Source organism: Prionailurus bengalensis, chromosome C2, assembly GCF_016509475.1.
Source record: "Prionailurus bengalensis isolate Pbe53 chromosome C2, Fcat_Pben_1.1_paternal_pri, whole genome shotgun sequence".
Lineage (NCBI taxonomy): Eukaryota > Metazoa > Chordata > Mammalia > Carnivora > Felidae > Prionailurus > Prionailurus bengalensis.
The window spans coordinates 45,069,057-45,083,882 of NC_057350.1; the positions used below are offsets into that span (position 1 = coordinate 45,069,057).

General features: G+C 35.6%; 1 pseudogene; it reads left to right on the forward strand.

The window, feature by feature from the left end:
- The window catches only part of LOC122490959, a 33,132-nt pseudogene extending 20,386 nt beyond the window's left edge, over positions 1-12,746 (forward strand).
- The last annotated feature ends 2,080 nt before the right edge of the window (positions 12,747-14,826 follow it).

Genomic DNA, 14,826 nt, shown 5'->3' on the forward strand with positions numbered 1-14,826 from the left:
CTGTTTATAACTGTTACTATGGAAAAATGAGATTGGATGTTGATGACAATAAACAATCTGTCACAAAGCTTTAAGAAGCTAAGAAATGAGGCCATCAAAATAAATTAAGAATGGGAAATGTAACAAAGATATAACAAAACCAGAAGTATGAAAACGAAAACTTATAATTCTCAAATAATCAAAGTAACATGGAATTTTCTGAAAACAGAGCCCCCAAGTTACAACAGAGGTTTCAAGTGTTTGTTGAGTGAACCTAAAAATGTCTCAAGTTTCTTCTGACCCGGAAAAATAGTAAAAAAAAAATTATGATTTTGACCTAGTTGTGATACTTACAGTAAAAGCAGATGAATTGTAACAGTTACAATATATATCTTGCTTTTTTGAATTTTGGTTTTAAATTATAATATTTCCTAAAGCTTATCATTACAGGATGATTTTTGTTAAAAAAAAAATAGTACTATTGATGGTATTTTAAGTTTCATTAAAGAGAACTTAAGATAATGCTAGTTTACTCTGCCTTTATGTGCATATAACTCTTCCCCATATACTGGCAGTTTCTTGAATTACATGGAGTGTCCTTTGCAATGGCAAATTTCAAATCATGCAGTATATAAAATATAACTCTTATAGAGTTATATTTATTTATTATAGAATCATATCAGACACTTCTAGAAATACAAGTGCCATATGTCTCATTGATTAAATGGCAATAGACAATTTCCTTTTGGAGTTACCTATTTGTATGCATGTATGCATTTAAGTAACTGTCCATGTTAAGGAAAATATGACTAGATATTTCAGTCAAATATTAAAAGCCAAATATTCTACAGTGCATATAGACACTTTACTATTCCAATCAGATATGACCACTGGAGAAAATAATCAACAAAGATCATCTCCAAATGGAAAAAACAAGGAGAATTTAACTGGCTGGCTGAGATACCTAATTCACTTATGTATTTAATTACTTATTTATGCCATTATAAACAATATATTTTGATTATATCTTATGAATATACTGATAATATTCATTCTGTTTTATGGTTAAAATAAAATTCCATTGTTATGCATTTTATTGCTCAAATTGTTCTAGCTTTGATCATGAGGAACTTCTTGTGGTTGACTCCTGTGTTCTATCAACAGGTTTCCATATTTTATTAAGAGTTTTCATACTTTCTGGACAAGATATGTCAAGCTCATATTATATTTTCCCTGCCTGAGCCCTGGAATCAACTACTTCTTAAAGAATCCACAGTTCCTTTTATTGGAATCTACTGGGTTCTTTTTATGCTCACTACTGGGATGTCATTGCTTCTATGTGATTTCAGTAAACATAGCCAGGAAATGTATGCATGCACACTAATCCATGCATAAGCACACATCTATACTTCTTTACCTGTCTATCTGCCTTCCTATCTATCTACCTACCTATCCATCTATTTGTGAGAAGCATATTTACTAACTAGATTACAGCATTTTATGTACAGTTCTTTTTGCATTTAGGTTTCCAGTTAAGATAGTTTTCCAAAGTTAATAAAGTTTTTTTTGTTTTCTGCCGTACCCACTTCATTTTTTTATGGGAGTTTTTTTTTCATGTTTATTTATTTGTGTGAGAGAGAGAGATTGAGAGCACAAGAGGGCACAGAGGACCCAAGGTGGGCTCTGTGCTGATAGCAGAGGCCAATGTGGGCTCAAATTCATGAATCATGAGATCATGACCTGAACCCAAGTTGGACACTTAACTGACTCAGCCACCCAGGCACCACTTCCCCTACCCACTTAAGTGTGGTTTTGTTTTTAATTTTCAATTTACTTAGGTTTATTTTTTAGTGTTCATATTCTGTTTTTATTCCCCCAATAATCTGGTTGGCTTTGTTTGTTTGCTTAGAAACATAAAGAAACTTATGAGCTACAGCACTATGGTTCTAAGAGTCCAGAGCCACAAAAAATCATATACTCAGAGAAATGTCACTTCTTCTTCATTGCTATTACACTGGTCCTATCTCCTTTTTTTTAACCCCTTCTCATACAATTTCTAATAGAATGTACATATAGAAATCATCTGAAATGACCATCGCTTTAAAGAAAATTTATACTTTTAGTTCTTACTTATATAATATATATTATACATACACCTGCACTTACAGAGAAAGAGAGAGAGAGGTCCTATACATTTATTTCATCTCAAATTCACCACAGTTTGTATTTTTGTGTTTCTTTTTTTTTAAGATTTATTTATGTAATCTCTATACCTAATGTGGGGCTTGAACCCACAACCCAAGATCAAGAGTCACAAGCTCCACCAGCTAAGCCAGTCAGGCACCACTGTAGTTCTGTGTTTTCAATCAGGCAAGGTGATCAGAGTAAGTTTATAACAAAAAGTATGAGTTTGTTTTACTCAGATAGTCTAGGGCTTGGTGAAAACAAACCCAAAGTCTTATTATAAGTATGTCCTAAATGTTTCATAAGACATATTTATACTTAACAATATTTTGTTGCTTATCTGAAACTTAAATTTAACTAAGTATTCTGCATTTTATGTGATAGGCCTATCTTAGCAGGATAGAACTAGATCAGTTCATAAGGTGACATTTCATGCACACCTAGAGTACAGAATAAGAGTCAAAGGTTCTACACAAACAGGGAGCTGGATCAAATTCTAAAGAATATATATGCAATGCAGTGCAGTTTTCTTTTACAGCTATAAACTCATATATACCTTAAAATTTCAATGTGATTTCTGGCAAAGCCTATCATGATCCAAGAAGAACAGGGACACTTCCTTGAATGGCTCCTATCACTGCTCAGATGCTTTGGAAGACTGGGCTCAAAGATTAGGAACAATTTTGAGAGGCAGTGTGGAAGCTACTTTGGTTGTCTTCAGAATCATTACCCTAATTCTGGATGTTCTTGATTTCCATCATGGGAATCAGGTCTGGAATTAGGGAGAAAGGTATTACTCAGTCATCAAAAAGAATGAAATCTTGCCATTTTCAATGACACAGATGGAACTAGAGTGTATTATGCTAGTGAAATGAGTCAGTCACACATGTGGAATTTGAGAAACAAAACAGATGACCATAGGGGAAGGGAAGCAAAAATACGATAAGATAAAAAGAGAGAGGGATGCAAACCATAAGAGATTCTTAAATAAAGAGAACAAACTGAGGGTTGCTGGAGGAGAGGTCAGTGGGGGGATGGGCTAAATGGGTGTTGGTCATTAAGGAGGACACTTGTTGGGATGAGCACTGGGTGTTATATGTAATGATGAATCCCTAAATTCTACTCCTGAAACCAATACTACACTATGTACAATATGTTAACTAACTTGAATTTAAATAAATCTTGAGAGGCACCTGGGTGGCTCGGTCAGTTAAGCATCCAACTCTTGATTTTGGCCTAGGTCATGATCTCGCATTTCATGAGATCCAGCCCCACATCAGACTCTGGACAGATGCTGTGGAGTCTGCTTGCGATTCTCTTTCCCTCTTTCTCTCTGCTCCTTCCCTGCTCATGAGCTCACTATTTTTCTCTTTCTTTTTCAAAAATAAATAAATAAACATTAAAAATAAAGAAATACAATCTTAGAAGAAAGAAAAGAGAAAAAGAAAAGCAGTTTTCTAACTAACAAACAAAGGCTTAAGTTGCTGTTTTAGTTCTTTGCCTCTGTAGAGAATGGAGTTGAGGATTTCATAGTGGGGAAAGTTTCAGAGTCAGAAAAACCTTGCTTCTTTGGTTATTTAAACTGATATTTAGGAAAAGAATTCAGAATTCAGGTATATGTTCTTGAAGTTTTTCTTTGACTTTTTCCATTTGGAATTTTTTGATGATTATTTTGGTGTTCCTATCAGAATGATATTCAGAGAAAAATATAGAATTATCTACCACTTGAGAAAGGGAAAAAATAGCTGCAGCAATGGTGTAGGAATAGTGGTATTAGTAAAAGTCACATAATAGCATAGTTTTCAGAGGGTAACAAAAGTTGCTATATTTTGTATTCATCCCTCAATTATATTTTGCCACTACAGCTTGTGTTACAGTACAAACGGAAAATTATTACTAAGTGCATGTATTTGTTGTCCTAGTTTATGAAAGATCATCAGTGTTTTCAAATTGTGCATAAGGAAAAGTAAATTATTTAATCAAATTGTGTTGGGAAATAGTGAAAAAAAAGAACATAATTATGTTTAATGTATTCTCCAAGGTTAAGCATAGTAATTTGTTTCAGTACTTGTAGTACATAGGGGTATTTCTAATATGTTTTCTTCCAGATATTTATCTGCCAATATCCAACTCATTAACACTAGCTATTAATATTTGATTTGGAAGAAAAAGATTTAATTTGTAATATAATTTAAACCAGATATTAGCCAGTATTTATACATTTTAAAAAGTATCAGCAGTCCTTGCTGTATGTAAAAGTGCAGTACAATACTCTGCAAGCTTAACTGTGCTAAATGATCTTACTAAAAATGGGGAAAACTAGAGTACATAAGCCCACGACCTTTAAAAATAGTAAACTAATAGTAAAAAAATAGTAAAAAATAGTAAAACTAATATTTATTTTATATGTTGTAAAACATTAAGAATTAAAGTGTTTTTATTTCTTCATAAAAACACGTCAAGGGGTACCTAAGAGGCTCAGTCTGTTGAGCATCCTACTCTTGATTTCGGCTCAAGTCATGATCACAGAGTCATGGGACCAAGCCTAGCATCAGGCTCTGCACTGAATGTGGAGCCTGCTTGAGATTCTCTCTCTCCTTCTCCCTCTGCCCCCACTCACTCTTACGAAAAAATGTCAGGAGTTTGAATAGTGTTTGCCTTCTTCTCATCATGTATCTGACAATATGGAGCAAGTATCTTTTCTATGACTTGGAAAAGTGTCTTATTCCCTTCTAAGTTTTGATCAGTTCCAAACATTTATCCTTTCTATTTTCAATGTCATGAAATACCTTCAAAGTTCCTTTAAATGTGAAGTTATTGGCCAGTGTCAGTTCCTTTGAGATATTTTGATTCTTTTTATCACAACCACTTTCTTCATTTGCATTGATGAGTTTGCCTCACTAGATTCTCCTAAAGGCTCTCAGGCTTTTCTAGAATTTTATTTATACAATATTCTACTTCCAGCATTATCATTTTTTATTGTTTTGCTGCATTATCTTTATTGGCCAGTTTCCTCTTTTGATTATTCATCTTGTAAAATGCCATCTGAGTTTATCAGGGAAAACAAAGAGGCAATGTGACTATAGCTTTGCTTTCTGTGTGTGAACTGAATAACACACACACAGTAGCCAATCACTAACAGACTCTGAAAGAAGTGACGTGATTGGTCACTGATTCTGATATGCACCAATTATTTACATAGAGATTTGTGGGCTGAAGAGGTAGGAGCAATGTTTGCACTTTATGTGATGATTCACAGATAATGTACTGTAGTAACTGAAATTTGAATCATATTTTCAAAGGGCTGGGGTTAACTAAAGTGTTGTGAATGAAATTTGTTCTTATCCAAACTGCAAAGTTAGGACTATTTGTATCTACTGCAACCAGAACTAGGCTGGTTGTTAAATTTAGTCAGCAATGAATGCTTCCCTTATTGACTGATCAGGTGGCTCACAGAGGCTAACTTAGAAAGGACTTAGCTTTTGCCAGAAGCTTCACAAGAACCCCCCAAAACACACCAATACCCAAGCAAATGCAGAATATAAGTAAAAATAGCATACTTATTGTGAAAACACAACTTGGTATGCTTATTGTGTAAACACAACTTCAAGACCAGTGCCCTAGTTGCCCCAACCATATGGACAGACATAATCTTTTCATATATGGAAATTCCACTATATCAGATACTATCAGTGATAAAGCTCAGGATAGAAAAAATTACTTTATAGAGACCAGCATTCAGCTGGAACTTTGAGTTCATTACTATCTTAATAATTATTAGCCAAGCAGTGCTTCTACTTTCTCTCCACAAAACTGTTGGTCTATGAGTCTGCCAGCTCATGTCCATTAATATTAACATTATTCATAATTATTGAACTTGGCACAGTGTCTAATCCCATCATACCATATTTCTCTTTGTTCCTATAGAGATCATACCCATTCCTCCAATTCAGAATTCTTTCTTACCTATCTAAGCACTTATGCTCTGCCACATGGGCTCTATTCTAAAATACGAAGGAATTTGCCAAATATGTGAATATTATGCTGACATTACAGCTACAGTTATGTGCATTTCTTCTATCAATTCATTCTCCTTCCATGGAGAAAATAACAAATAACTTCAAATTGAAAATATTTATAAATATTTATACACAGTATATTTGTATATAAATATGTAATATGTACATTCTGAAAATTTATGAAGGATTTACAAAGCCTGAAAGTTCTTAACCAAAAAAAAAAACAACACAATTTTTAATGGAAGAGAGATAAAAGACATCTTTCTCCCAAACTACGGATCCTTTAATTTTTTTTTCTATAAAAACAAGAAAATATGTGTTTGTTTTAAGGCAGATACTAAAACTTTGTGGTTATGATCTACAGGAAAAGAAAGCCCTGAAAAACTTATTCTCAGTAATCAGGAGCTAATGTTAAATTCTTTTATCTGACATTACCAGAGTTCAAAGATTGTTGTAAATGTCAGTAATCAAATCTACAAAGGATGTCTCTGAGGATGGGATTAGGAAGCAAACACATCCTGAAGTCAACTGTTAACCTCAAATTATCTTTCTATACTCCAGCAAAACATCAAGGAGATTAGAATAAAGGAAAAACCACACTAATTGATACTTACTAATAAAGGTCAGCCACAAGAAGTAATTAGACCTCTAAGAAAACCCAGAAGACCTAATCCTCTGCCTGTGTTGCAGTCTTCAACTAGAAGCCCTTAGAAGACACTGCCTCACTATGAGTGAGGGGCATCCATAGGCTGTTATAACATGAAAGTGTTGAAGATTAGCAAAGATAAGCATTAGGATATGAAATTGGGAGAAAAGCAAATAGGACATAAGAGAAAAGAATCACTGAGTGCACCAGAGTATCACTTTCAAACTAAGATCAAGTGAGGAGTTATATGTTGATGTCACAGTCAGATGGGAACAGACAAAATTGTAGAACCAAATGATGCATTTGGAGTGAAGAATTCTCAGTTAATATGTTGGGCCATGTAATCATGGGATATGTAAGGAAACCATATGACCAAAGGTTGGATATTAGGCAATAAGACTGAGCTACTGTTAACATGTTCCCACATGTCTCTTCTAAAGACCTAGGATTCATACTCCTTACCTTTTTTTCTTTACCCTCAAATTAAAAGCATGCTATAAAATACAGCATATAAAATAAAAGCATGGTTTGATTACCAGCTGCTTTGGAAACACTCTGACCTTGGGCAGTGCAATATTTGATTTCCAAAGACAATATTTCCATGAGTTCAGAGGCACAGCAGTGGACATTTGGACTTGAAAATCATTCAGTTTTCTAACACTCTGGGGCATTTGTAGTTTAATGAGGCCTAAATAATTTACTCTACTTGTCTACAGTGAAGTTTTGACCTCACTCAAGTAATATAGATCATTATTCTTCCTTCACTTCTTTATTCAAAGACTATTAATGGCCTATAGCGTGGCAAGAGCTTTATTTTCTATTTATTAGGAATACAAATATAAATGAGAAAGATTTCCTACTTTTAAGAGTTTAAATCCCAGGAAGTCTTAAACGATGGGGGTAGACAGGGGCGCCTGGGTGGCGCAGTCGGTTAAGCGTCCGACTTCAGCCAGGTCACGATCTTGCGGTCCGTGAGTTCGAGCCCCGCGTCAGGCTCTGGGCTGATGGCTCAGAGCCTGGAGCCTGTTTCCGATTCTGTGTCTCCCTCTCTCTCTGCCCCTCCCCCGTTCATGCTCTGTCTCTCTCTGTCCCAAAAATAAATAAACGTTGAAAAAAAAATTTAAAAAAAAAAGATGGGGGTAGACAGAAGCAGAAGATTCTAAGATCAACTTCTGAGTACATTAAGATATGGACTCAAACACTTGTTGTCCTTCTAGAGATGTAATTGCAGTAGAACTCAGTATATATCCTTAGCCTCATGCAGGCAAAAGCTTTTTGCAAATCATGTCAATCAGCACATGACATTATTAGATATGGGGCTAAAAGAAGATAGTGTTTGGAATAATGTAGATTGTACAAAATTGTCTGGGGTAGATATTGATCCTCATAATTGCACTATACAGTAATGACATTATATAACATCAGCGTTGGCATCCATCATTTTATTTATATTTATTTTTTGTAGTTTATTATGTACATATTTATGTGATTATATTTATATGTATTAAATTTATTATGTATTTTATTCATTTGATATTTATTTATTGTCTGTTTTGTGGCTGTATGTCAATGTCGTATATAAGGCAGGCATTTTTTCAGTTTTAGTCTTTGCTATATTGCTAATGCTCGCAACATAATAGATGCACAATAAATATTCATTGACTATTGTTTCATGTAACAGCAGGAGTAGGGCTCAATTATCAGATTTTTCTTACCCCCTACCTGTCAATGCTATATGCAGAGAAATGCATCTTTGAAGGGTAAAACCAGAAGTAGTGTCTGTGATTTGACATCACTTATTTTGTTAGCTCAGGGAAAATTATCATGTCTCTGGTAGCCATATGGGCTATAAGCATGAAGGAAAGTACATTATTTTGTGGAGAGGTTAAAATTTTACTGTGCTATTATCGCTTGATAATGCAGTGACACTTTACAAAAAAAATTTTTTTTTTGCAATGAGAGACATGTGCATAAAATTGACATGCATTAAGTAACACTGAAATACATAGACAAAAGCTATCCACACAACTATCAATCTTCTGATTACATCAAAGATAATGTCAATGTGCTGTTGTTATGTTTTTTATACCTCATTTATACTTGCTAATCTCCTTTTATGGAAGAGAAAGCAGGCTTTGCTATTACGGACTTTGTTAGGCAACAATATTTGACTGGAATTTTAAAATCTTGTTTGCTTAGAATTTATTTTGCATAGTTATCTTCTATTATAGTAAGTGATAATGTTTCTAAAAATAATGACACAAAATTTTTAAAAATACTTATCTATGTTTTAAAAAGTTAGTTGATTTAGTGAAAACTAAACACTCTGACAGGAAATACTTAGACAGTGTTAAAGTTGTAAAGATGATATAAAAAAAAGACTTAAATTTGGAAAACACCAGTTAAAATCCAGGGAGGTAAAACTGGTTCATTATTTGTCTTGAAGCATAATGGAGATATCAAGACCAGAGCTTGGTCTGACCTTAGGATCAAGGTCTTCATGATGTTGTATAAAGACCACAAAGAGATTGTCCTAAAAGGAATTTCTAATTCTCCTTCCTCAATCTCTACAGCTCACACTGCTTGTTCAAATAACAAATTTATTGTCTTCACCTTTCTTAAGATTTTCTGATCTTGATTTCCTGCCCAGTCTGACCTGTGGCCATTGTGCTTGTCAATTGGTTTTCATCTTTCAATTCTGACTCTGAGACCAATACACTCTAAATTGCTCCTGCACTTCAGCTTTGACATAATTTTTCTACATCTTTGAAATATCTTAGATTATTTTTTCCCAAGGCCAATACAAGCCCTGTGTTTTCAACCATCCTACATTCTCCCTAGGTGGAGCTCTTCACTCTACGTTTATAAAGGTGCAACCCAAGTGGACAATTCTAACTATTGTGTTGTATCACTCTACTCAGAAATGGATTTACCCTGACAGTAACAAAATATAAATATCACCAGTAAAGACAACATTCAAAACCATGTAACTAATTATTTTCCGTGATTTTGTGTTCTTTTCTAATGAGAGAAAGCAACATCATATAAGCTTCATACCACATAAGCTTGATAGCAGCTTCAAATATAACAGTAAGAATGATTTAGGCATTTCTGAAACTAACGTATAATGATATGTCAACTATACTTCAAATAAGTAAATAAGCAAATAAATACGGATTTAGAAAGGATGTTTCAGGCATATTAGAAAATAATAAAACATATATAAGAAATGATGGGTAACAATTACAGTTTGGACACTGAGGATTGAAACTATCTATCCTCTCTCACAACATATTTTCTATAATAACATGATTTTATTATTCCGTTACCTTCATTAGCATAACTTTACTATTCCATAAGACTCTTTCTTATACAGGAAAATATATTTATTGTTTACAGGAGGAATTTCATGAAAGACTCATAAATTCTTCAATATAATCATCAACAGTTTACATTGTTACGACTCTGAACATTTAGCTCTCAAATCCTTGCTTTGCTATTTCTACCAATCCTGGACAGATATACCCTAATTCTTACCTAATCCTCCTCAGTCAATCCTCCTAATCAATCCTCCTCATTCTCCACATGGAAATACCACCTTAAATCAAACTGCAAATACTCAATAAAATTGAATCTTGTCTACCCTCCATGGGGCATTCACAAAGTTCTGTTGAGATGGTTTTCTCCCTTACCATGGTAAGCAATGAACTCAAACCTGTCTTATGAAGAGCTTGTGTTGGTGATATTTGGGGAGCCAGCATAAAACAGCTTATAAGCCCTTTTATGTATTCACATACCTGCAAAGAATCATTTTAGTTGTAAACTTCTATAAATTATGACTACACTAATGATTAAGAAGATATAATTTGCATATATATGTATATATATACATATACACACATACAGATGACTCCAATCTGGCAGCATCTATGGTTACTTTCATTAATTTTTTCATCACCCTTTGAAAGATAGAAATCAGACTTTAACATTTAAGCACTAAATGTGAATTTTCTACAATTTTTAAAATTTCTTCTGAAAATAAATGGTCTTATGAAAGTAACATTTGGTTATTTTCATGGGAAATTTTGGAATTGATTAAATGTAATTATATGTACTATTTCTTTTTCTTTCAGAGTCTTAACCCACTGAATTTTAATTCCAGAGATAGGGGAAACAGAAGGTCAATTAAAGAATGCTCTGGTCCCCATTTTCAACTTATTCAATCTAGTTTCTTAATATTTGTGATTCCTTCTCCTTATTTTCCTGATAAAATGCAATGCTAGTTGCAATGGCAATGGCTCAAGTCTGCATAGAAGGGAAAGACAGCATGATGACACTACAAAAATAATTATCAATTATTTGGAAATACTTCACTCATCTTTACTGCCACAGAGACAGAACAAAAACCTTCCACCCCTTTTCCATTCTGCATCCACAATATCCTGCTTCTTCTTTTTCCATTCCTGTTGGTGCTGCTCATTTAAACCAATTGCATTTTTGCAACCATGTGTGTGATCATTACGTGGGGAGGTAAGAAAGAGAATGCATGAAAATCGAGGACGCTGCATTTAAATAGGGACTCTGCATTCCTCTGTGATGCCTGCAATAGTAATAAGCCTAGTAATAGTTCATATTTGTGGTATTTGCTTTCAAGATTGGACATAATAATATATTACTGGAGAGGTAGGAAGAAAATACAGAAAAAGGGTAAGGACCAATTTGTTGGGGGAAAATGAGGAATGTGAAGAACCTCCTCAGGTTAGGTCAATAAATAGGCCCTGAATCTGCTATCAAGCTCTTTATGAGTTAATCATTTAACTTTGACCTTTCCTAAAAAAAGAAATGTGATCTTTGTTTAAAGAAATGTGGAGGCCAGCTGCCAGGCCTCCCAGCTGACCTGCACCCACAGATAGGCAAACACAGCCTAGCCTTGTCCAACTTGAGAGCCCTGTCAGACATAACGGTATGGATCATCATTGGGTCCGGAACACACAATACAGGATCCAACATGGCATCCCAGCTATTCAGGTGGTGGCACTGACCCTGCTAATGGTCCATGGGACCATTCTTGAGTGTTCCGAGTCCAGCAATGCAGAAATGTTCCAGGGTGTGCAGGTGCACCCGGGCTCCCTTGGAGTCATCCTCACCTTCACCCCAGTCCCAGTTGCAGGAGATCTCATTTGCCTCAACCCTGAAAGAGGTTCTTGACAACCTAGACAGTCACCTGAAGAAATCTGAATACTTTTGCTTTCCTCTGGTTCCCACACCGTGAGAAGATCAGTGTCATCCACCAGGACCACACCAACAAGCCTCCCTCCTCTTCAGCCAACTGGTTTTGGAACTATGTTATCAGATTCTCTTTACTAGAGTTCTTGCTCTGGATCAGTGCCTTCCTGCAGGGTCTTGTGGGATGGATAAATCACCCCTTTTGGCTCCTTTTCACGTGGAAGAAGGACAGAAGCAACCTCGGCCATAAGATCTTCACCTACGAGTGCCTCTTAAAGCAGCATGTCCAGGATAGGGTCATCCCCAGAGAGAAGACCAAAGAGGCCTTGCTAGAACTGAAGGTCATTGTGGGAGCCCACCCCAAGATGGTGGCCTACTGCCCTGTGGAGGTGTACTTCATCCAGGGGATGACATCCTGTTGAGTTCTTGCTTCCAGAGGCACAGCTGCTACATGAATATCATTATGTACGAGTTATATGCAAGGATGTGCCATGGCTGGACTACTGACTGGCTTAGGAGACCATCATGAAGACAGTCCAGGTCCAGCTCCCCCTCGGTCAAGGCCCACAGCTGTATGTTGAAGGACTTTTGAGAAAATCTATCTAGCCTTTTCGAAGTTCTGTGTCATTTGAGAAAAGCTAAACCTCACTAGGATATTTCTGAATGCGTATCTGGAGAAAGTATTGTACTGAAGCAGAAACAGGAAATAAATTGAGCCTACCCCATCCCCCAGGGCCACCTCTGGTTAGGTTGAAGGCTCAGTGTCCCACTGGCCTGATGGGGATCATACCTCTTTCTGCTGGCCCTCTGCTACAGCACCCACAGTAATGAGCCTAGATTGGGCAGGATTCCCCACTGTCCTACTTCCTTTGTCATCACAACAACCCCATGCAAGGAAGAGCACTCACATCCCTATTTACATCTCCATGTGGCAGTGCCTTTTCCTGAACCTACAATCACTACATTCTGTTTTCCCAAGAAATAGTAAAACCCCAAAATGTTCTGTGTAAGAGGTCAGGGATTCAGTGATTCAGTTCAGGGATTCAGTTCCACCTGTTGGCTAGGTGTGTACCTCTAGGGCCCCATTAACATATGTTTGGGCACAGTAGTGGGGTGTACTGTGCTCTGCCTCCTTTCATCCTTGAGGGTTTTTCACATGTTCAGGTAAATGCCCACCTGCCCTGGGATTGCCCTTTTCCAGTTTCTACCTATCCACTTGACCTCTCATAACCTGACCTTCAAGCATGTCTGTTTCAGGGGATATTTAGGGAGTGGGGCTGTCCTTGCCTTCTTTTTTTTTTATTTTTTTTTAATGTTTATTCATTTTTTGGGAGACAGACAGACACAGCATGAGCAGAGGAGGGGCAGAGAGACACGGAAACACAGAATCTGAAGCAGGCTCCAGGCTCTGAACCAGCAGCACAGAGCCCGATGCAGGGCTCAAACTCATAAACTATGAGATCATGACCTGAATCGAAGTCGGATGTTTCACCAACTGAGCCACCTAGGCCCCCTGTCCTTGACTTCTTTTAAATAAAGACATAGAATTGGGGGAAAAAAAAAACCTTTTACTATCAAAAATTTCAAAATAAACAAAATCAAAAATAAAACAGGTTTGTATAGCAAAAAAGAAAAAGAAAAATTATAGAGGAAAATGATTTTTCTAGATTCTTTTCAAAAGAAATGAGTAGGTATACATCAAGTAATTGCACCCTCATATAAGTATGCTAATATTATATAGCAAAAATATTCTGTGAAACACCACATGTATACATGTGATATAAATATAAAACATATTTCTGATATATGTTAATATTTTTATACAGTTTGAATTATTTTTACATCTGTTTCTACCACCTATTTTAGTAGTCTGTTTGGATTATAAGTTCTAAGATGTCAGAATCTTTGAGTTCTCCAAGTCAATTCAATGCATAACTAGAATTTTGAAAATCTGTGACAATTCCATGACCTAAGATACTCATTTTCAATTAGAGATATCCCACAATTTGCTCTTATAGAAGGCTGTGTCACCCAGATGCATATATTTGCATTTGTTTATTAATGCCTTTATGTGTGCTTCACTCTGAGTAATTTGAGATTCCAAAATTACTTCTTTACTTCTTATTACTGCTAAAAGTAAAAGAAATTTATTAGCTTGATTGCCAGTCCAACATAAGATAAAAAAGTGGTTTGTTTTTGTTTTTGTTTTTGTTTTTTAGAATAAGTTAGTTTCTTTTTGGAGTGATCTGTATGTCATATTCCAAATGTTTAAAACTGTCCCCCCAGCACACAGGGTCTCATTTCATGGCACTATTATCCTGCTGTTTATCCCATTAAGGAAAAAATGGTTAAATACTTCAGGGGTTACAAAAACAACAAAATAAGCCTTGTCAGATGTCTCAACAGAAGGTAAAAGTCAGGAAATAATTGTTTCTTAAGTACGTTTCCCTCATAGTCTTTATAGGTCTCCCAGAATTGTGTAATATTAATATTTTACCTCTTCACAAAAGTTGAGGGGCAAATGATTTCACCACTGCTTTTCTCCTTGCTTCCAAACATTTGAAAGAGGAAATACGGCTCATTTTGAAAGTCTTTTGTACAGCAGCCTTGCTATTTTCAAAGAAAATATTAGAGCCACCAAACCTAAGACTATGGATTTGGGTTTCAACTTAAAATTAGAGAACCATTCATTTCTTGATTCTACTCTAGCAGAATATATCAGATCATAGATATCAGATCATAGAAGGCTGTGCAGCAATGCTGAAAGAAGGA